This window comes from Halichoerus grypus, chromosome 2 (assembly GCF_964656455.1).
Source record: "Halichoerus grypus chromosome 2, mHalGry1.hap1.1, whole genome shotgun sequence".
Taxonomy (NCBI): domain Eukaryota; kingdom Metazoa; phylum Chordata; class Mammalia; order Carnivora; family Phocidae; genus Halichoerus; species Halichoerus grypus.
The window spans coordinates 63,144,810-63,165,373 of record NC_135713.1 but is presented as its reverse complement, the minus strand read 5'-3'; the positions used below and the strand labels follow the sequence as shown (position 1 = coordinate 63,165,373).

The following is a 20,564-nucleotide window of genomic DNA, read 5'->3' as shown; positions in this document are numbered from 1 at the left end:
AGCTGGGACCCGCCATTGCACAGCCAGGCCTTGGCGAACTGCAGACCCAAGCCAGAGACGCGCGATTGTGACTGGGCTCCCCTCCCCAGCTAGCCCCAGACACTGCTCTGGGGGAAGCCGAAATCCCCGATGGATGCAACCACCCACCCGCGAGGAACGCGGGAGGCCCCAGCCCATCGGCTTTGTTCGCGGCTCGCCAGGAAGCAGGCAGCAGGCAAGAGCTGCCTGCCGCCGCGGTGTTGACGCGGGGAGCGGAGTCCGCGGGGACGAGGGACTGTCCTCGGAGGCCGTGGCACTGAACCCGGACCCAAGGAGGAGAGGAGCCGGCGGATGGCCGTCGTCTGCCGGTGCAGTGCTGACCCGGCGAGAGGACCCGGCCGGGCGCGGGAGCTGTCCCCGAGCTGGTGCTGAAGCGAGAAGGAGCCCGTGGCGCCCTCCGCCTCTCCCCGGAAGAGCCGGTGGCGGCTGAGAGCTACCGGGAGAAGGAAGGAGGGCCGGAGGAAGCCACCCTCAGGGAGCTCGGCGGCGCGGGGCCTATGGCTAGGGTCTCTCCGGCGAACCTGCTCCAGCCGAGGAGGTGGCGGCTCAGCAACAGAGAGCGAGCGTGCGTTCTACGAACCTGTTGGAGGCTGCAGCTCCTCCGCGGCCGACCAGGGCGCCCGGGACCGAGATTCTGGCGCGCGTCTCCTTCCCCCTTTCTGCACTCCTCCGCTGAGGCGCTCCCTCCTGCCTGGGCTAGCACATGTGCACGCGGGGGGCGCCCAGCCCCTCTTCGGTCCACCCCGAGTGTCAGCCAAGCTGCAGGGCACAAAGCCGAGAGGCCTCCCCCAAGGGCAGACCCGCTCCCAGGGAGACCCAAGCTTCCTGAGATAGGAGGCGGGGGCTGGCGACGGGGACGAGAGAGGGCGCCAGCAGTGAAACCAAGAAGAGACATGGGGGGAGTTCCCCATAGAGTCAGTTCTGCCTTGAAGTTTGAGAACACAGGGTCCTGTTACTTAGAGGACAAAGGGCAGCCTGCCTTGGAAGTCTACTCCCCCCGCCACCCCCCCCCCCATTTCCGTGACCAACAACCACATGCAGGTCTTGTACTTGCTCTGTTGCAGTACCTCTGGTGAGTGCCTCTAATATCTCATTCCAGTCCTAGAGAGAGCTTTCCAAACCTTCTATATATACAGTGCATCCATAATAAAATGCAAACTCTTTGGTGTGGCACTGAAGGTCCTTCACCAGCAAGATCCAGGGTCTCCTTTCCAGGTGTGTTCCCATCGGAACAGATATCCACTCATTCTGAGCAAGTTCACCCCAGTGCCTTAGCATGTGCTGCTCCCTTTGGCTGGAACATTCTTTCCCCTTACTATTTACACTTTATTTGCAAGTGTCCTCATTCTCAATGAGAACTTCCTGATCCCTAAGGCACAGTCAATCACTCCCTCCTTAAGCTCCTTCAGCGTTTACATCCCTCTAGGAGACTTCTCATATTGTATTATAGTTACTTACGCATCTATATTCTCAGTTACCAGGCTCCTAAAAACGGGTTCCATATTTTATTTTTCTTTGTATCTCCATCTTCTAACACGAGGACTGACACACAAGAGATGTTTCTTTTTAAAGCTTTTATTTATTTATTTGTCAGAGAGAGCGAGCGAGAGAGAGAGCACAAGCAGGGAGAACAGCGGGCAGAAGGAGAAGCAGGCTCCCCACTGAGCCGGGAGCCCGATGTGGGACTCGATCCCGGGATGCCGGGATCATGACCTGAGCCGAAGGCAGACAGATGCTTAACTGACTGAGCCACCCAGGCGCCCCCACACAAGAGATGTGGAATTGTATGCACATAGGAGAAGCAGAGATCAAAGTAACTTCCTTTCCCTTGATTGTTCATTTGATTTCTGTCAATCTCTCTGTCTCTCCGTCTCTCTTTTAATCACAGCCTGTAAAGCCACACGTGGTGGCCTCCCTGTCTACCCCTCCTGCCTCATCACCACCAACTCTCTCCTGACTCAGTAATTCCACCTACAGTAACCTCCATTTTGTACCAAGTTGCTTTAAACATTTTTTTTTTTTTCCTGTTTCTCTGCTTGGAGCCCTTTTAACCTTGATCTTCACATGGCTGAATCCTTCTTGTCTTTTGAATTTGGGCTCAAATGTCACCTCCTCAAAAGACCTTTAGCCACTCTGTATAATGTCCGCTCCCCCAATTACTCTGTAACATTTTCTACTTCATTTTTCTTAGTAATTATTACTCTCTGAAATGATTTTATTTATAGATTTACTTGTTTATCATCGGCTTTCCTTCAACTAGCATTACAACTCTCCTGGGGCAGGGATCACATCTGTCCGGCTTGCCGCAGGGACTTACCTCATACCAGGGCATCTGTAGTCTCTCTCTCCCTGGGAAGGCTGGACCTACTGTGCAGGTCATTGTGGGATCTTCTGTTTGGTATAATGTGAGTGAGAATGTTTGAGGAGAAAGGGTCACACTGATGTTCCATGGGATGAGAAAGAAGAGGAAATGGAGGGCCACAGACACGTGGCTGTGAAATCACAGCCCCTTCTCGCCCTGGATGGCATAACGGTAATGACAACTCACCTCACAACACACAAAACACTTTCCCATCCATAATCTCATTTGGTACTCATAACAACCTTATTCAGGCAAGCATTATTCTCCCCAACATTGAAAATCTCTGAGGCCACAAGAGGCAGACGGACTTGACCAAGATTACACAGCTTGCCAATGGTGATGCTCTTCCCAGAACTGTGCTATGTGCGGGGCACCTAGAACTAAAACATGTCTCCTGCCCTCCAGGGTTTCATATTAGTAAGAGACACAGGCACATAAACAATGGATCATAATACAATTTGATTCTCAAACCCGGAGATGGGTGGGGTGGGGAAGAAATGGATAGGCTGCCTGGGGCAGAATAAACCAAAATTCTTTCAGTAACCATTACAATTTGTTCAGCATTTCCTAGGTGTCAGCTACTGTGTTAAGTGTTTTACGTACTTTGTCGCAATGAATCATTCCTGCCTATTTCTATTCCCGATTTATGGAGTTAACAGAACCTTAAGGAGGTTAAGTAACCCGGCCAAGGTCATGAGGCTTGTAAAGAGCGAAGCTTGGGCTTAACCTGAATTTGTTTGACCTGAGCCCTGGGTTCTTAGCCATTATGCGCCCCAGATATGCTGAATCCCAATGACTGGTGAGCAGGGTTGGCCCAAGATTTGAAGCTGATTCTCAGGCTGTTCTGTTATATCTTAACGCCTACTGAGAAACAACCATATAGAGAATGCTGCAAAAGGAGACGCGGGAGGGATGAACCTACCTGTGGGGCAGAGTTACGGGAGGTTGGGATTGGCTCTTGAAGGAGTAAGTGGGAGTTTCCAGGCAGACAGTAGGTGAAGAGTATTTCAGACAGAGGAATATTCAAGGGCCTTGGGGTGTGGAAATAAAGGGACTGCTAGTGTTTTGGTGTGGTTGGAGTGTTAGGCTGATGGAAGGGATAGGGGCTGGGAAGTGAGGCTGGAATCCAGGTTGGACTTGGCTTATGCCTTTTATCCTGAAGGCAGTGGAGAGCCACATTGAAAAGCAAGAGCTCTGCTTTAACACTTGCCATCATTACCCTGATCATCCTACAGTAGCAACACTGGATCAGTCCTTTACAATGTGTAAGGTGCTTTCTACTCACAGAAATATCACTCTGGAGTGATGTGGACCCAAAGCTCCATGAGGGCATCATACCTGTGGGTTCGTTGGTATTGTTCCCTAGCACCTCGCAATGACGCCTGGAACAATGTGGGTGCTCAGGAAGTATTTGTTGTTGGGAAAGAAATCGGAGGAGTCTAGTTTAGAGGCTGCTGCAATAATTGAAATAAGAGAGAAGTGATGAGAAGCATCACTTAAACCAAGAGTGCAGAATTCTTTGACTCCTGACTCTGGAAAGTAAACACTATGGCCCTCTACCTTGGAGCACCTTGGGGAAGCTGGAATTTAGCCCTCCAAAATGGTTCTGAGTAATTGCAACAATTTTCCTCTCCAACATACAGAAAAACATTTTGGCACCCACGTGGCCAACACCCAGCCAAGCCAGGATTCCCTCCTTTGTATGCACTTTATGTCTTTTGGCTCCTGGATTTTTGTCCCGATGGTCTCTATTATGTAGCAATAACATTATATGCCATCATTTGTTTCAGTGTTTTTAGGGGCCATCACCATGCTAATGAAACTCAGTCTTGGCTCAAGAACTAAAATCCACCTTCTGTTTCTCCACCCCTCTGGGAAGTCCACATGGACCCTGATATGGCTAACTTAGAGACGGCTGACTTGCATCAGGCTCCTTTAAATCTCTTGACATATATTAACCCTATGAAGAGGGTATAACTCTTATCCCTGCTTTACAGATAAAGACAAGAAGAGACTTGCCCAAAGCTGCGTGCTGACAGATGCAGGTTTAAACCTTGGCTGCCTGACTTGAGGCTGCGGGTTCCAACACTATCCCTGGCTGCCTCCTGGATAAAATTTTCCCATTCTGGTTCCTCCCCAACCCGTGTAAGCCTGGATAACTAATTTAATCTCTAAGAGCCTCAGTTTCTTTTGCTGTAAAATGGGGATAAAAATAGCTACCAAAAAAGTTTGCTGGGGGAAATAGATGAGGTCACATATGAAGGCATCTAACTGTTGCTGCTTCCTTTCCTGGTCTTCCTCATCTGAACCAGTGGTTCCACATCTGCCCAGACACTTGGGCCACAAACCACCATATATATATATACACATACACACATACATATACATACATATATATATATAAACACACACACACATATAATATGTACATATAATATATATATATTTTAAAGATTTATTTATTTATTTGAGAGAGAGTGCACAGGTGGGTGAGCATGGGGAGGGGCAGAGGGAGAGAATCTCAAGCAGACTCTTTGCTGAGTGGGGAGCCCAACGTGTGGGGCTCGATTCCACGACCCTGAGATTATGACCTGAATGGAAACCTGACACTCAGCCGACCGAGACACCCAGGCGCCGTGAAAGCACATATATTGTAAATATCTTCCCCCAGGCTGTAGCTTGCTCTTTTCCTTTGTTGTTAGTGTCATTTGATGAACAAAAGTTGCTGATTTTATCATAGTTCAATTTATCATTTTTTCCCTTTATAGTTAGTGCTTTTTGTGTTCTGTTTAAGAGATTTTTGTTCATTCAAGCTCAAGAAAACATCCTTGTTGGTATCTTTCAGAATCCTTATTGTTTTACCTTTTATATTTAGATATACAATCCACAAAGAATTGATTTTAGTGTATGGTGTGGAATAGGGGTTAAGATTAACCCCTATATGGCTACTCTATTGACACAGCACCATTTAATGAAAAAAAAAGCCATTTCCCCCCCTGCATTGTTCTGCACGCTATCATTGTTATATACCAAGTGTCCATATGTGTTTGGGTCCAATGTGACTTTTCAAAGTATAAAACCGATCAAGTTATTGGTCTGCTAAACCTCTCATGGCATCTTTCCTGTTGAACTCAGAATAAAACTCAAACTTCCTTAAGGCTTTTGCCTGGTCTGGCCCCACCTATCTATCGGATGGTATTATTCCACCACTTAGCCTGTTGCTCATTCCACACCAGCCACAAAGTTTCTTTTCATTCCTTAAGTATGCACTTCTCATTCCCAGCCAGAGGCCTCAGCTCTGTGCTTTCGGGCTTTTGTACAAATGTGTTCTCACAGAAGGCTGATCTGCCCACATTCCCTAAAATAGCCCCTTCTCTTCCCAAGTTACACTCTAGATGATTACCTTGCTTTAGTTTTGATAAGACTTGCTGCTCTTCGAAACATCTTATTTATTTGTTATTCTCTGCTTCTCTCACCAGAATGTAATCTCCATGAAAGCAAGGACTATGTCGATTGTGTTTTTCTCTGAAACCGCAGGGCTGGGAAAAGAAAGTGAATCAGTGAGAATGAGAGCCTCTCCACCCTGTTTTCTGCGTCATCTGGCTCTCAGCGTCAGCACGCACAGCGTCTCCAGAGTTGGAGCATTATGTCACATGCTGGATAGGTAGGTAGACAATTCCAACATTATCAATTTCATACCCGACTTATTTTCCTGTTTTTATTGATGTTCTTAAAAATCCCAGCTGTCATTATATCAGCAAGTCAATTTATATTAATTTTTGAGGGGAAAAGAAGGAAAACTGATAGTTCTTGAACTTTTATGATATTTCATTCAATCCTTAAAACAGCCATTCAAAGGGAAGTGTTATCATCCCCAGTTTACAGATGAAAAAACAGGGATGCAGGAGGCAAGTATGGTATGTGCTCATCCAAGTAGTTCAATCAGATGCATAAAGATCACTCTCATGAAGCCAGTTCGAGCCTCTAGCAGAACAGTGTACAGAAATCATGGTATGTGCAATCGAGGCATTTAGCAGAGTGTTTTAGTATATTGAGATATTTAAATATTGGCTTTGGGGAATAGAACTTGGGTTCTAGGCCAGGTCTTACCCCTCACCAACTTTGTGACATGGGGCAGGCCACATGAGGCCCAATTTACTCATCTGGAAAGTGAGAAGGAAGTAGAATCTATTTTTTAGGATTCTTGAGAGGATTAAATAGTCACATGCTAGTGAAGTGCTTGCATAGAAGAAGCTGGGCAAATGTTGGCTGCTAGAATCAGTGTTGTTGTTTTAGCTGGCAATTCAGTTTGCTCCTTCAAGATGTTGCTGAGGAGATGCGATAGGAGATAAGGTGCTTAGAGGAAATTGACATAGAGCTTTGCGGCTGCATGTAGGATCCTTCAAACCAGAACTTTGGAGAGTGATCCTCTTCTGATGTGGAAGAACATTCTTAGCATGTCTCTAATTTCTTGTACAGAGAGAGGTAACAGGTTCAGAGAGGTGAAGTGACTTGTCCAAGGTCATGGAACATAGATCAAAACCAGAACCCATTTGATTCTTAAGATTTGGTACGATTCGATTCAACTCATGAATACGCTTGGTTCCTTTCTCTGGGTTCTGAAATCATAACCCCTCCCCTCTTCATTGTGTCTGCCACAAGGATAGAGAAAATCCACGGATAATCCCTAGACCTCATTTGAGGCTAATCATCACATCCATTTATCTCCCCACCAAGCTGCTTATCGCAGCAGTGGACCAGAGGTCCAGCTGATCAGGGTCAGCAGCTTCTGTGGGTGCTGGCTGGTTGGGGGTAGAGCATGTTCTAACAGTTGGGTGGGAAGCAGAGTCCTACAGAGCAAATAGCAGATGACCAGACCCTGACTCACTATCTGGGGGTGGCATCCAGGGGCGGAGAACAACAATACCCGTAGCTCTCTGGGGCACCCGAGAGACAAGTACTTTGTGAGCATTTCTCCAGCCTCAGAGGCCAGGGAAGAAGGATTCTCTGAGACTTCGTTTCCCTACCTGCACAACAGAGATAAACACATCAGGGCACCGCGAACATTCAGTGATATGACATATGTGCAGCAGGGTTCAATGGATTGTTTCTATCTCGGTGTCGGCTAAGGCCACAGAAGCCAGAAAGAAAGTAGAGGTGCCAAGTACCCTTCGGTAAAGTGAGGCTCCATTCCACCCATGAAGGATTTACTTATCAATTTTGAAGTTAGCTTGACCAGCCCTGAGGGCCTAAGAGGTTGAAGTTAAAGAGAAGGAGAAAGGGTTTCTTTGAAGTTACTGGTGTTCTGGTTTTCACCCCAGCCTCCCACGGTCATGGAGGGTCAGGGGGAGAGGAACACCTTAAGAATGAGAAGGACTCTGAGGACATTCCCCTGGGAAACCTCATCTGAGTCTTCTGACATTGGAGGGCACTTAGGCTGGTGTCACCCATGTCTGGAAAACTCTAAAGGCAAGAGAGTATGGCTAGTTGGCTGTGTTGCTAGCATTCATTATTTCACAAATATTTATTGAACACCTGCTACGTGCCAAGAACAGTACCAGATTCTCAGAATTCATCAATGAACAAAACCAGATAAGACTGAGGTGCTCACCTTCTCGTGGAAAGGGAGACACACAATACAGATGTAAATGTGTAAGACATTTGTTGTATAATTATTATGGAAACAGTTGAAACAGAGATGGAACTGACAAGTGCTGGGGACATTGATATTTTTTTTGAAGGTTAGCAAAGACCCCACGATAAGGTGATATTTAAGCAGAAACTTGAAGGAAGTGGAGTGAGTGAGGGGAGAATGGTTGGAGGGGAGGTCAGAGAAACAGGTAGGGGAGCTTGACAGCTATGGCGAGGACTTTGAGCTTTAGTAGTTATTTGACACACATTGGATGAAGAGAGTCCAAGAGGAAAGGACTTCGAGTCCCATGGAGCTGCCTTGGATACAACCCGGGACTCTGCCCGATGGGAAACAATAGTGCTGTCACAGGGCCTGAGGGTGGGCAATGTCATCCCTTAGGCTTACAGATGGTAGAATTCAGGATTTCCAGAACCAAGAACATCATAAAACAGGCTATCCTGGTGGGCCTATTTGTGTACTGGGTAAGGGATCAAGAACTGGGGCTCAGACCATGTTTTGCTATTTGGGGGCAGCTTTGAATGTGGTTTTCTAGAAACTCATCTCCTAAGAAGTCAGTGGCATTATCATGAAGAAATACAGAATTTAGGAGTTCAAGTCACGTCTCTGCCACTGACCAGTTATGTGTTCTTGGCCTGACTCTCAGTTTGCTTATCTGGACATCAGGGTTACTAGTATTTACCTTTCAGAGAAAATATGAGGCTTGAAGGAGGTAATGAATGGAAAGGAACTTGGCAAATTGTGGAAAGGTGTGCAGACATATATTGTTATTGCCGGTTTGGGGACAGTTAGGTACGTTAACTTGCCCTCCATCCAAGAAGGATGTGGGACTTGTGGTCTGGAGTTAATTTTTAGCCTTCCAACAACCATGTCTGCCTTCCTAAGAGTAGCTTGCATTTCTCATCCATGTGGCTTAGTTGGCATTGACTCCAACCCCAAAGAGTGAGCCCAACTAGCTTGAACCAGATAGTGTCTCTCATCTCTCCCGTCACAGAGATTGCATGAGGATCAGCCAACGACATAATCCACGCCAGCTAATCAGGGCCAATTAGACTCAGTTTGTTTGTTTTTTTTTAAGATTTTATTTTTAAGTAATCTCCACACCTGACATGGGGCTTGAATTCACAACCCCGAGATCAGGAGTTGCACACTTCACCGACTGAGCCAGCCAAGTGCCACCCCTAGACTCAATTTTTTTTTGTCTTTCTTGTTCAGCAATCACACCCCCTGCTCCCCACTTTTATTTATTCCTGGAGTATTTTATTTTATTTTAAAGATTTTTTATTTATTTTTATTTATTTATTTGACAGAGAGAGAGAGCACAAGCAGGGGGGAGGGGTAGAGGGAGCGGAAGAAGCAGGCTCTCCGCTGAGCAGGGAGCCCAACGAGGGGTTCGATCCCAGGACCCCAGGATCATGACCTGAACCAAAGGCAGATGCTTAACCGACTGAGCCACCCAGGCACCCCTATTTTATTTTATTTATTTTAAAAAATATTTTATTTATTTATTTGAGAGAGAGAAAGAGGGAGAGAGACAGAGAGAGAGAGCATGAAAACAAGTGGGGAGGAAGGGCAGAGGGAAAGGAAGAAGCAGGCTCCCCACTGAGCAGGGAGCCTGATGAGGGGCTCGATCCCAGGACCCCAGGATCATGACCTGAGCCCAAGGCAGACACTTAATTGACTGAGCCACCCAGGCGGCCCTATTCCTGGAATATTTTAAAGCAAGTCCCAAATATCTTCACATTTGACTTGTCAGTGGGTACATCTTAACCAATAAGGACTTTTTCTTCCTTTTAAATAAACCATAATGTCATTATTACAACTGATTAACAATAATTTTATAAAGTTTTTTTTTTTAAAGATCTTATTAATTTATTTGACACAGAGAGACACAGCGAGAGAGGGAACACAAGCAGGGGGAGTGGGAGAGGGAGAAGCAGGCTTCCCGTGGAGCAGGGAGCCCGATGTGGGGCTCGATCCCAGGACCCTGGGACCATGACCCGAACCGAAAGCAGACGCTTAATGACTGAGCCACCCAGGCTCCCCTATTCCTGGAATATTTTAAAGCAAGTCCCAAATATCTTCACATTTGACTTGTCAGTAAGTACTTCTTAACCAATAAGGACTTTTTCTTCCTTTTAAATAAACCATAATGTCATTATTACAACTGATTAAATTAACAATAATTTTATAAAGGTTTTTCTTTTTTTCTTTTTTTTTTGACAGTAGCAGACTGAAGCATTGGCTCGGAATTCCAAATAAAAATCACTGGCAGTTGGGAAGCCTGAAAGAAATGCTGATGTAGCCTTAGGTTGTTCTTAGATGCTACCATTAGAAATTGTATTGTAAAAGAGTATTAATTCACATGGAGAGAAGTTCGAAGGGAGTGTGTGTGGTCAACATTTTTTCAAGTGTAAATATGTATACACTTGAAACTAATGTAACATTGTGTGTCAACCATACTTCAATTAGAGAAGTATAAACTACCTATGACATTTTTATGTATAAACATATATACATATAATCAATCTTTCTCCATATCTAGCACATACAGATATAAACATATAGATACTTTTTAAAAGGCTGAAAAAACACACTAATATATCAGGATTGTCTGAAGGGTGGGACAGATGTTTATATTTTGCTTTTCAGGGAATGTGTGCACATATGCTGGGGGCCAGGACGGGGGGGGGCAGAGAGTATTGGGGGAAGGATCATGGCCCCTCTGATAAGACTGAATTAATATAATGATAACGACTCATTGCCGAGACTTGTGTTGAGCTCTTGGTGAGTGGACTTCAGTAACCTTTGGAGAGTCTGACAGATGTCCTGAGACCAAGAGAGGAGCCAGCTTTAGAATGAGGAGAGGTAGGCAGAGAGGAGGGATGGAATGAAATTGGATTCTTGGTGGCATCAGATGAGTGTCTGGAGCAAACCTTACCTGAAGCTAGGCCTGCCTCTGCCCTTTGCAGTTATATGAGGTAACAAATTCCCTTTAGTGCTTCAACTGGTTTGAGTTGGATGTTCTGATACTTTGGACATAAGGAATTCTAACCACTATATAGTGGTTTCTGAGCCCCAAAGTTCGATGAAGAAAAGGTTGGATTTGAAATTTCCTGATGTGTAGTCCCATCCCCAAGCTTCCTGCCCCAAGACCCAGCCCCAAAGCAGTGTGACGTTTGTCAATCTCAGTTTTCTTTGAGAATGGATGGTTAACAGCTGCTTTTTTCTCTTGGTGACAAATGAGGCCAGTCTGGCAGAAACACCAGCATCATGAGCTAGTGTCAGGGACTGAATAGAATTGGTCTGGGTTATTTCCCGGAAGAGGCTGAGAAAATCCAAGTATTCATCTGGCATGAAGAGGAGAGCTGAGGACAGCAAAGGGAAGGAGATGAAGATGAAAAGCAAGGAGGTGGAGAGCCTGGAAAAGCACAGTGGGAGGGAGAACGAGGTAGTCCAGGCCTGCTGGGGCGGTGGAAAGAGGCAGTAACCCTTGATGCCCTTTCTCAGTGGGTGCAAGGAGAAGCTGAGAATTTACCACAGGAGGGGCAGGATGGGGTGGGAGGAGATTCTCCAAGGTTGGGGAACATTCCTTTCTTCTGGTGCTAAGGAAAATGCAAGACCAGCAGCCAAAGGATACAACATTGACGTGTTATGGTCCAGACATACAGAAGAGAATCTTAGTTTCCTAACACTAATTGGGGATCAGGAAAAAAGTCCCACTCAGTATGAACCACTTTAAGGAGGGACTATAATTTTGTCATAAATGCAAGTTAGTAACTTTGATTTGGACTTTGTCAAGAGTTTTAAAATGAAATAAAATTGATGATTAACCTATATTTAACAAAACATGGGTCATAATTGAAACTATGTACTGATTTTAAGGACAAACAGGAATTGAATGAAGTATTTAATTTCTTAAGAGTGTATTTTTTTCCCAGTAAAATTGGACAGCTCATTACAACATTTGTTATTTTTCATTTGACTTTTGCAATACATTTATCAAGAGGCTTCTTTTGAAAAAATATTCATGGATTAAAAAATTTTCCCCAAGAGTGTCTCTTAATACTTTGATATCAAAATTATTCTCTTTTGAAGTGCCTTTGCATCCATTTGCATGGTGTTCCAGTTACTTTTGCTACATAATAGACCACTCCAAAACTTAAGCTGGTTCAATCAGAATTAATCTGTTAGAATTATGCTAGGAATTCTGGGACAAAGAGCTATTCTTTCCTGCTGGCTATAAAAGTGGAAACGTATAGCCTGGGAGCTACTTGGATCTATCTTGGGAACACTAGGGAAACAGCCTTGGGATGAGGTCAACACTGAGAAGACAGAGTTAACAGGGGGAAGAAACCAGATCCTTGGAGATGTCATTGAGTTGCTAAATCTAGCTTTGCCTGAAGCCTGAACTACTTCTGGATTTTTTTTCTGTGCCCATCAGCCAATACATTTCTTTTGTTTTTAAAAGTCAATTTGAGTGAGGTTCTCTGTTATTTGCAACCAAAAGTTTGCTGATATACTCATCCAATGCAGATAGCCAGATAGGAACGCAGGATATTGGGCCAAGGATAAATTCCAGAGATGAAAACAGGTCCTAAGGTCAGGGGCAGAAGTGTGGTACTCTGCGTGATGGGTTTTAAAGAATAGGGCTGGAGTTCTTTCAGACTTCCTGATTTTGTCCAGAATTGGAGCAGAGCTGGGTCCAAAGAGTGGTGGTCAGGAGGCCTTAGCTATAAAGGATGAAGAGTGTAAAGGCTGGGGGTCTGATGCTGGGTGAGAGCAGAGACCATGACCGGGGCAGGTCCATCTCAGGACGCAGAGAGAGGATAAAGGCAGGGGCTGGACAATTTCGGGGAGCAGGCAAGCAGGGGAGCCTCGGGCTCTCAGAGACCCCAACTGAGTGCCAAGAGTCCTCGCCTATAGGCACAGAATGGCTGTGGAAGGGGTCCCCACAGGGAGCAGTGGCTCACAGGAACACACAGGTGAGATTTATTCCTCGCCTGTGAGGATGATGGTGATCACAGGCGTGTTGATAATGCTTAGGATGTTGTTTTGACATGCCCAGTATCCATTCCCCTTTTTATCTGTAATAGCATCTGGATTTTCCTTTGGATACTTCTTTCTCCACAATCAGTCCTTGTTATCTGGGTGGGGGTGAGCCAAACTGGAATCCAGGATTCTTTTTTTTTTTTTTGTCTTTAAATTTTTTTATTGTTATGTTAATCCCCATACATTACATCATTAGTTTTAGATATAGTGTTCCATGATTTATTGTTTATGCATAACACCCAGTGCTCCATGCAGAACGTGCCCTCCTCAATACCCATCACCAGGCTAACCCATCCTCCCAACCCCCTCCCCTCTAGAACCCTCAGTTTGTTTTTCAGAGTCCATCGTCTCTCATGGTTCTTCTCCCCCTCCGATTTCCCCCCCTTCATTCTTCCCCTCCTGCTACATTCTTCTTCTTCTTTTTTTCTTTCTTAACATATATTGCATTATTTGTTTCAGAGGTACAGATCTGAGATTCAACAGTCTTGCACAATTCACAGCGCTTACCAGAACACATACCCTCCCCAGTGTCCATCACCCAGTCACCCCATCCCTCCCACCCCACCCCCCACTCCAGCAACCCTCAGTTTGTTTCCTGAGATTAAGAATTCCTCATATCAGTGAGGTCATATGATACATGTCTTTCTCTGTTTGACTTATTTCGCTCAGCATAATACCCTCCAGTTCCATCCACGTCGTTGCAAATGGCAAGATCTTATTCCTTTTGATGGCCGCATAATATTCCATTGTATATATATACCACATCTTCTTTATCCATTCATCTGTTGATGGACATCTTGGCTCTTTCCACAGTTTGGCTATTGTGGACATTGCTGCTATAAACATCGGGGTGCACGTAGCCTTTCGGGTCCCTACTTTTGTATCTTTGGGGTAAATACCCAGTAGTGCAATTGCTGGATCATATGGTAGCTCTATTTTCAACTTTTTGAGGAACCTCCATACTGTTTTCCAGAGTGGCTGCACCAGCTTGCATTCCCACCAACAGTGTAGGAGGGTTCCCCTTTCTCCGCATCCCCGCCAACATCTGTCATTTCCTGACTTGTTAATTTTAGCCATTCTGACTGGTGTGAGGTGGTATCTCATTGAGGTTTTGATTTGGATTTCCCTGATGCCGAGCGATATTGAACACTTTTTCATGTGTCTGTTGGCCATTTGGATGTCTTCTTTGGAGAAATGTCTGTTCATGTCTTCTGCCCATTTCTTGATTGGATTATTTGTTCTTTTGGTGTTGAGTTTGATGAGTTCTTTATAGATTTTGGATACTAGCCCTTTATCTGATATGTCATTTGCAAATATCTTCTCCCATTCTGTCAGTTGTCTTTTGGTTTTGTTGACTGTTTCCTTTGCTTTGCAAAAACTTTTTATCTTGATGAAGTCCCAATAGTTCATTTTTGCCCTTGCTTCCCTTGCCTTTGGCGATGTTTCTAGGAAGAAGTTGCTGCGGCTGAGGTCGAAGAGGTTGCTGCCTGTGTTCTCCTTTAGGATTTTGATGGACTCCTGTCTCACATTGAGGTCTTTCAACCATTTGGAGTCTATTTTTGTGTGTGGTGTAAGGAAATGGTCCAGTTTCATTCTTCTGCATGTGGCTGTCCAATTTTCCCAACACCATTTGTTGAAGAGACTGTCTTTTTTCCATTGGACATTCTTTCCTGCTTTGTCGAAGATTAGTTGACCATAGAGTTGAGGGTCCATTTCTGGGCTCTCTATTCTGTTCCATTGATCTATGTGTCTGTTTTTGTGCCAGTACCATACTGTCTTGATGATGACAGCTTTGTAGTAGAGCTGGAAGTCTGGAATTGTGATGCCGCCAGCTTTGCTTTTCTTTTTCAACATTCCTCTGGCTATGCGGGGTCTTTTCTGGTTCCATACAAATTTTAGGATTATTTGTTCCATTTCTTTGAAGAAAGTGGATGGTATTTTGATGGGGATTGCTTTGAATGTGTAGATTGCTCTAGGTAGGATTGACATCTTCACAATATTTGTTCTTCCAATCCATGAGCATGGAACGTTTTTCCATTTCTTTGTGTCTTCCTCAATTTCTTTCATGAGTATTTTATAGTTTTCTGAGTACAGATCCTTTGCCTCTTTGGTTAGATTTATTCCTAGGTATCTTATGGTTTTGGGTGCAATTGTAAATGGGATCGACTCCTTAATTTCTCTTTCTTCTGACTTGTTGTTGGTGTATAGGAATGCCACTGACTTCTGTGCATTGATTTTATATCCTGCCACTTGACTGAATTCCTGTATGAGTTCTAGCAGTTTTGGGGTGGAGTCTTTGGGATTTTCCACATAAAGTATCATATCATCTGCAAAGAGTGAGAGTTTCACTTCTTCTTTGCCAATTTGGATGCCTTTGATTTCTTTTTGTTGTCTGATTGCTGTGGCTAGGACTTCCAATACTATGTTGAATAGCAGTGGTGATAGTGGACATCCCTGCCGCGTTCCTGACCTTAGGGGGAAAGCTCTCAGTTTTTCCCCATTGAGAATGATATTCGCTGTAGGTTTTTCATAGATGGCTTTTATGATATTGAGGTATGGAATCCAGGATTCTAAACATGGATGCGTGGTCCAACTTGGCCAGTGGAATAGGGTATCTCCCTGACCACAGTGATTGGCTGAGGAGCGGACGTGTAACCTAAAGGGGGCCAAGCAAAGCCCATTTCCAGGCAGTCTTATCGGTAGACCATTGGTAAAGAAGCCCTCTCTTTCTGCTGAAGTAGAATATAAGCCGAAGGCTGCTTCAAAGGAAGGTTTACCTGAAAATAAAGCAATTCTGGAGGACAGCGGAAGAGAGTGGGACAGCGGGAGAGGGAGAGGGAAGGGGGGCAGATTTCTGATGATGTTTGAGCCCCTGGTTTCTGAAGTTAGATCCACTCACAAATTCTCAGTCACACCTCGAACCAATAAATGCCCCCTTATTCTTTTCCCCTTAAGCTGGTGTTCAGTGAATGTCTGTCATTTTCAATCAAAAGCGTCCTAATCGTGTATCTCCTACACAATCCTTACAATAAACCCTTGAGGTAGACATTTGTTATCGCTCTTGTACAGATCAGGAAACTGAGGTTCAGAGTGAAAAGTGGCAGCAACCCCCACAGGTAGCAGAGGGCCAAGCTCACGGAAAATCAAGCCTTGCTCTGGTTCCAGGTTCAGTGAGTTGCACATTCCCTGCCCTGGATGAGGGCCACATTCCTTCCCAGCTCTCAGATTCTCTCTGTCCTCCCTGCCTCGCAGTTGGACAGGTGCCGGGTCGGGGGCAGTGGGTAGTGGACCAGCTGCTGCCTGGGTCAGGAGCCCAGCATGTTCTCAAGGACACAGATGGGCTGGCAGCCTTGGGCCTGGGCAGGGAGCCTGGGGCGGGGGTGGACACTGGTTCCTGGAGAAAAAGCTCATTCAAGACTCACTGATGCCCAGCACTGGGCTCTAGGTCCCCAGGGCACAGGGTTGGCGCAACTTTTCTCTATGTGCCCGGTGCCCAGCATGGAATGTCTGTTTAAGTCAGCTCTTCAGAGCTCCTACGCAATTGGGGGACCCACCCCCCCGCTTGGTGATCGTGACTGTCTGCTTGGGGTGGAGGAGGGGGAGAAGCATGGCAAACTCTGGAAGCGCCTCCTAAATTCCCAGCACTTATCACAGGCCTGAGCACCCAGGAGAGCCCAGGAAATTCTTGTTGAAGTGAGATTAAGAAATATCTGTCTCTCAAATCCCCTGGAGTCACGAGACCTTCCACTCTAGAATTATAAGTCTTTGGTTTCTGTAGGATTAATAAAATACTAGCTGGTATTGTATAAATTACACATCCGATACCCTGGCTAGTGCTAGTCCGCGTCATTTACTGAGCACCTACTATGTGTCAGGCGCTACCTTCCCGCTTCCCTCCCCTGTCTCGTTCGATTCTCAGTATAGTGCACGGAGAACGTGTTTTTATGTATTTCCACTTCACAGGTAAAGAAACAGAGGCTCTTAGACATTAAACCACACATCCAGAGCCACACAGAATGCATCCCAGCAGAGTTAGGAATTTCTGCCCAGATCGGGATGATCTCAAAGCCCTGGGTTTTTCCACCTGACCTGCTCGGCTGCCAATTATTGATTCGAGCGAGAACCATCAGACATCCTCGGGGCAGAGGGTGCTCTTCACCTGATTCAAACAGCAAGAGCAGCTCCGTTTCCAAGATGCCATCCCCTCAGTTGGTCTGAATGTCTCTGGGCTCCTGGAATTCTCCTTCTGGAGACACAAACTCAAATGACCAACACCAAGGACTTCAGCTTCCTGGCCCCCAGCCTGCTCGCACTCCTGTCTTCCCTGGCTCACAGTGTGGGGCCAGGACACAAAGCTAAGCATCATCAGAGACCCCTTCTTCCTCACTCCTCATGTCTACTCCACTGTGAGGTCTGGGTTCCCGCCCACTCCCCACCTTGGTGCCCAGGTGACTGCAGCAGCCTCCTCCATGGTCTCCCTGCATCCGTTCTCTGTGGACTGCCCGAGTGAGTTTTCCGGAGCACAGATTCAACCTCAACCACTCCTCCTTGCCTGTAGGATAAAGTCTGAATGCCTCAGCCCAGAGTCCAGGATCTTCACACACTGACGCCTGCCCCCTGCACAGCCATGTGGTCTACGGGACCCTCCTCTCTTGCCATCCCCACACAGCGAATGTTCTTACAACTTCCTGCCACCGGTACGAGACACGAGACGAGCTGAGAGCCACTGGACGTGAGAGAAGAGAGCCACGGGCTGTGACAATGAGCTGTCCCTTTCTGGCACAGCGACCCTGCCCACTAGTAAAAACAGTCTGTTCGGAGTCCTAGGATCTTGCTAGTTAGTTCCTTCCTTCCTTTTGGGAGAACGAGAAGGGGCTAGAACATGGACAGGTCCCCACCCCTCATGGACACTGTGGGAGGGCGCTCAGAAATATAAAATTGTCTCTGTGTGGCCTCCACTTACCTGCCTGTCCTGGTAAATGACTCCTTTCCTCGTTCCCTGCTGCCAGTAGCCGGCGGAAGACAAGGCCGGCAGGTTACTCCCCGGTCGAGGTGACACAGTGTTTACGCCCTGTCACCTGTGCTGCGGGGAACAGTCATCAGTTATGTTTGTTATCTTGCAGGATCTCATTTGTATGGGATATTTCCAAAGCACTCAGCTGAGCTTTCAGCAGAACAACCACCTTCTCTTTTTTATGCTCATGTTTCATCAGTTCTCATCATATTTAACTAAATAACGTAATTATAATAATGAGTTCAATACAAGTGAAATGCAGGAAAGAAAGTTCTATTTCTGCGAACTGAGTTGAATACTTTGAAGACACACCATAAAGGTCAATGTTAAAAAAAAATTCTGTCCAATTATGTGTGGATGAAAGACCTCTAAAGTATTAGGAAAATGAGCATAAAAATCCAGAAGGATTCTGCACTCGGGCTGCGTTTTCTTGCTCTACTTTGAAGATGCCTGAAGTGTAAATGTTAGACGTCTTAGGGCTATGGTTTATGGAAAAAAGAGAATGCAGAATTCCATCAACAGACCCATTCTTAAAGGCCTTGGAGGCTTCTGTCTAAATATTGCTCAGATGCATGCACATTAATGTGCTTTATGTTAGAGTACGATGTTTAAGCAATGCTATGTTCTGAATATCTCTGTCCCCACCAGATTCATATGTTGAAATCCTCATGCCCAAGGTGATGGTGTTAGAAGATGGGGTCTTCGGGGTAATGTTAGGTCATGGATGTGGAACCCTCATGAATGGGATTTGTGTTCTTATAAAAGAGATCCCAGAGAGCTCCTTTGCCCCCTTCCACTGAGTGAGGACACAGCGAGAAAGGGCTGGCTATGAATCAGGGAGTGGGCCCTCACCGGGAGGTGACCTTGCTGACCTTGTCGGCACCCTGATCTTGGACTTTGCAGCTTCCAGGCTGTGAGAAATAAATTTCTATTCTTCATAAGCTACCCAGTCTGTGGTATTTTCTTATAGCAGCTCGGATGGATTAAGACAGCCTGTATATATTTCATTATTGAAATCACTTCCTACTTTAACTGACTTTTTTTAAAAAAAGATTTTATTTATTTATTTGAGAGAGAGAGCACAGGTGGGATGGAGCTGTGGAGGGAGAGGGAGAAGCAGGCTCCCCGCTGAGCAGGGAGCCTGATGCGGGGCTCAATCCCAGGACCCTGGGATCATGACCTGAGCCGAAGGCAGACGCTTAACCGACTGAGCCACCCAGGAGTCCCTGACTTTTTTGATTAACCAGTTAACCCCAACAGTATGCATTCAATTATAATCACCATACATAGTGCAGGGTAGGGCGACAGTTCTGTTCAAGGAGTCTGGGAGTGGGGAGACCAGGTGATGGTTACAGACATAGGTCTGCAGAGACCGAGAAAGAAGTAGAAGTATAGGTATGGATCTCTACATACATAATCACCATCCTTCCCTATCCAGCTCACAAGGATTCTCTGTGAAATTTTTCCTGCCCCTTCCCCAGGCAAAGTCATTCACTCTGGAATTTGTGTTTTTTATTTAACTTTTCACATTGCATAGTAACTTTTTTTTTTTTTTTTTAAGTTTTGAACTTTCCCAGCAGAGGTAAACTTGATGAAGTAGAAGGAGCCCAAGTTTTGAGAGCAGACAACCTTGGGTTTGAATCTCAGCTATATCCTGTTTTGACTGTGTGACCTTGGGCAAGACTCATGACCTCTCTGAACCTGAGCTATGACCTTCAACAGAAGCACATGTAAAGTGCCAAACAAATAAATGGCAGCCTTTGTGATTCTCATTTACTATGAAACATCCTATTATTTGGTACATTTCTGTTGATGCCTCAATTTCCTCTGGAGATTCCCCCAGGGCAGGTCCGCATCTTGTTCAACCTTGCATTCTCTGCACCCCTGAATCAGAGTAAGAATGCATGAGTTTGTAGAATTAAATCACCTTGTACTTTTTTGATGTTGGTACTTTTGGGATCCTGGTCAGAGGCCTTGGCTGCTTCCTTGAAAGCATCAGGGGTGATGAGGGGAAGGAGAGAGAAGGAGTCAGGATTGGAAGAAGGATGGGGAGAGCAAAGGACAAAGGCAGGAGCTGGTGGGAGTGGCCTGGGCCTGTCCCACCCCCTAGTGGCCTTATTAGCTCTGGGTGTCAGGTGCCTGGGAAGCGGGGCCAGGCTGATGGAGACAAAGCAGCTCTATCAGCCAGAATGTCAGGAGCCGTCAGTCACTCAGCTTCCTCTGACTGGGAACGAAGCTGGTGCCAGGATCCCTTGGGGAGGCAATGACAGATGCACTGACAGGGCAGGGGAGGGGACGGTGGCATTTTCTGAGCACTTGCCGTGTTTTGGGCTCGGTGCTGGGCACTTTCACACCCATCCTCATTTCCTGCTCACGTTGACTCCGAGCAGGAAGACAGTGATTGTGCTGCCAGGTTATGTATGAGAACTGAAGCCCAGAGAGGCTGA

General features: G+C 45.9%; 1 protein-coding gene and 1 long non-coding RNA gene across 2 annotated transcripts in view; one reads left to right on the top strand and one right to left on the bottom strand.

Annotated features, from left to right (window-relative positions):
• Positions 1-780, bottom strand: part of CPLX2 (complexin 2) — an 81,309-nt gene extending 80,529 nt beyond the window's left edge. Inside the window, exon 1 of the mRNA XM_036115711.2 lies at positions 620-780. The gene's annotated coding sequence lies outside the window, so the exon portion shown is untranslated. The remainder of the gene's footprint in view (positions 1-619) is intronic.
• Positions 781-918: 138 nt separating this feature from the next.
• Positions 919-19,183, top strand: LOC118550537 (uncharacterized). Its single transcript, XR_004924613.2, has 3 exons — positions 919-1,111; positions 5,881-6,065; positions 17,067-19,183. It is a non-coding gene; the product is annotated as an uncharacterized LOC118550537 (long non-coding RNA).
• The last annotated feature ends 1,381 nt before the right edge of the window (positions 19,184-20,564 follow it).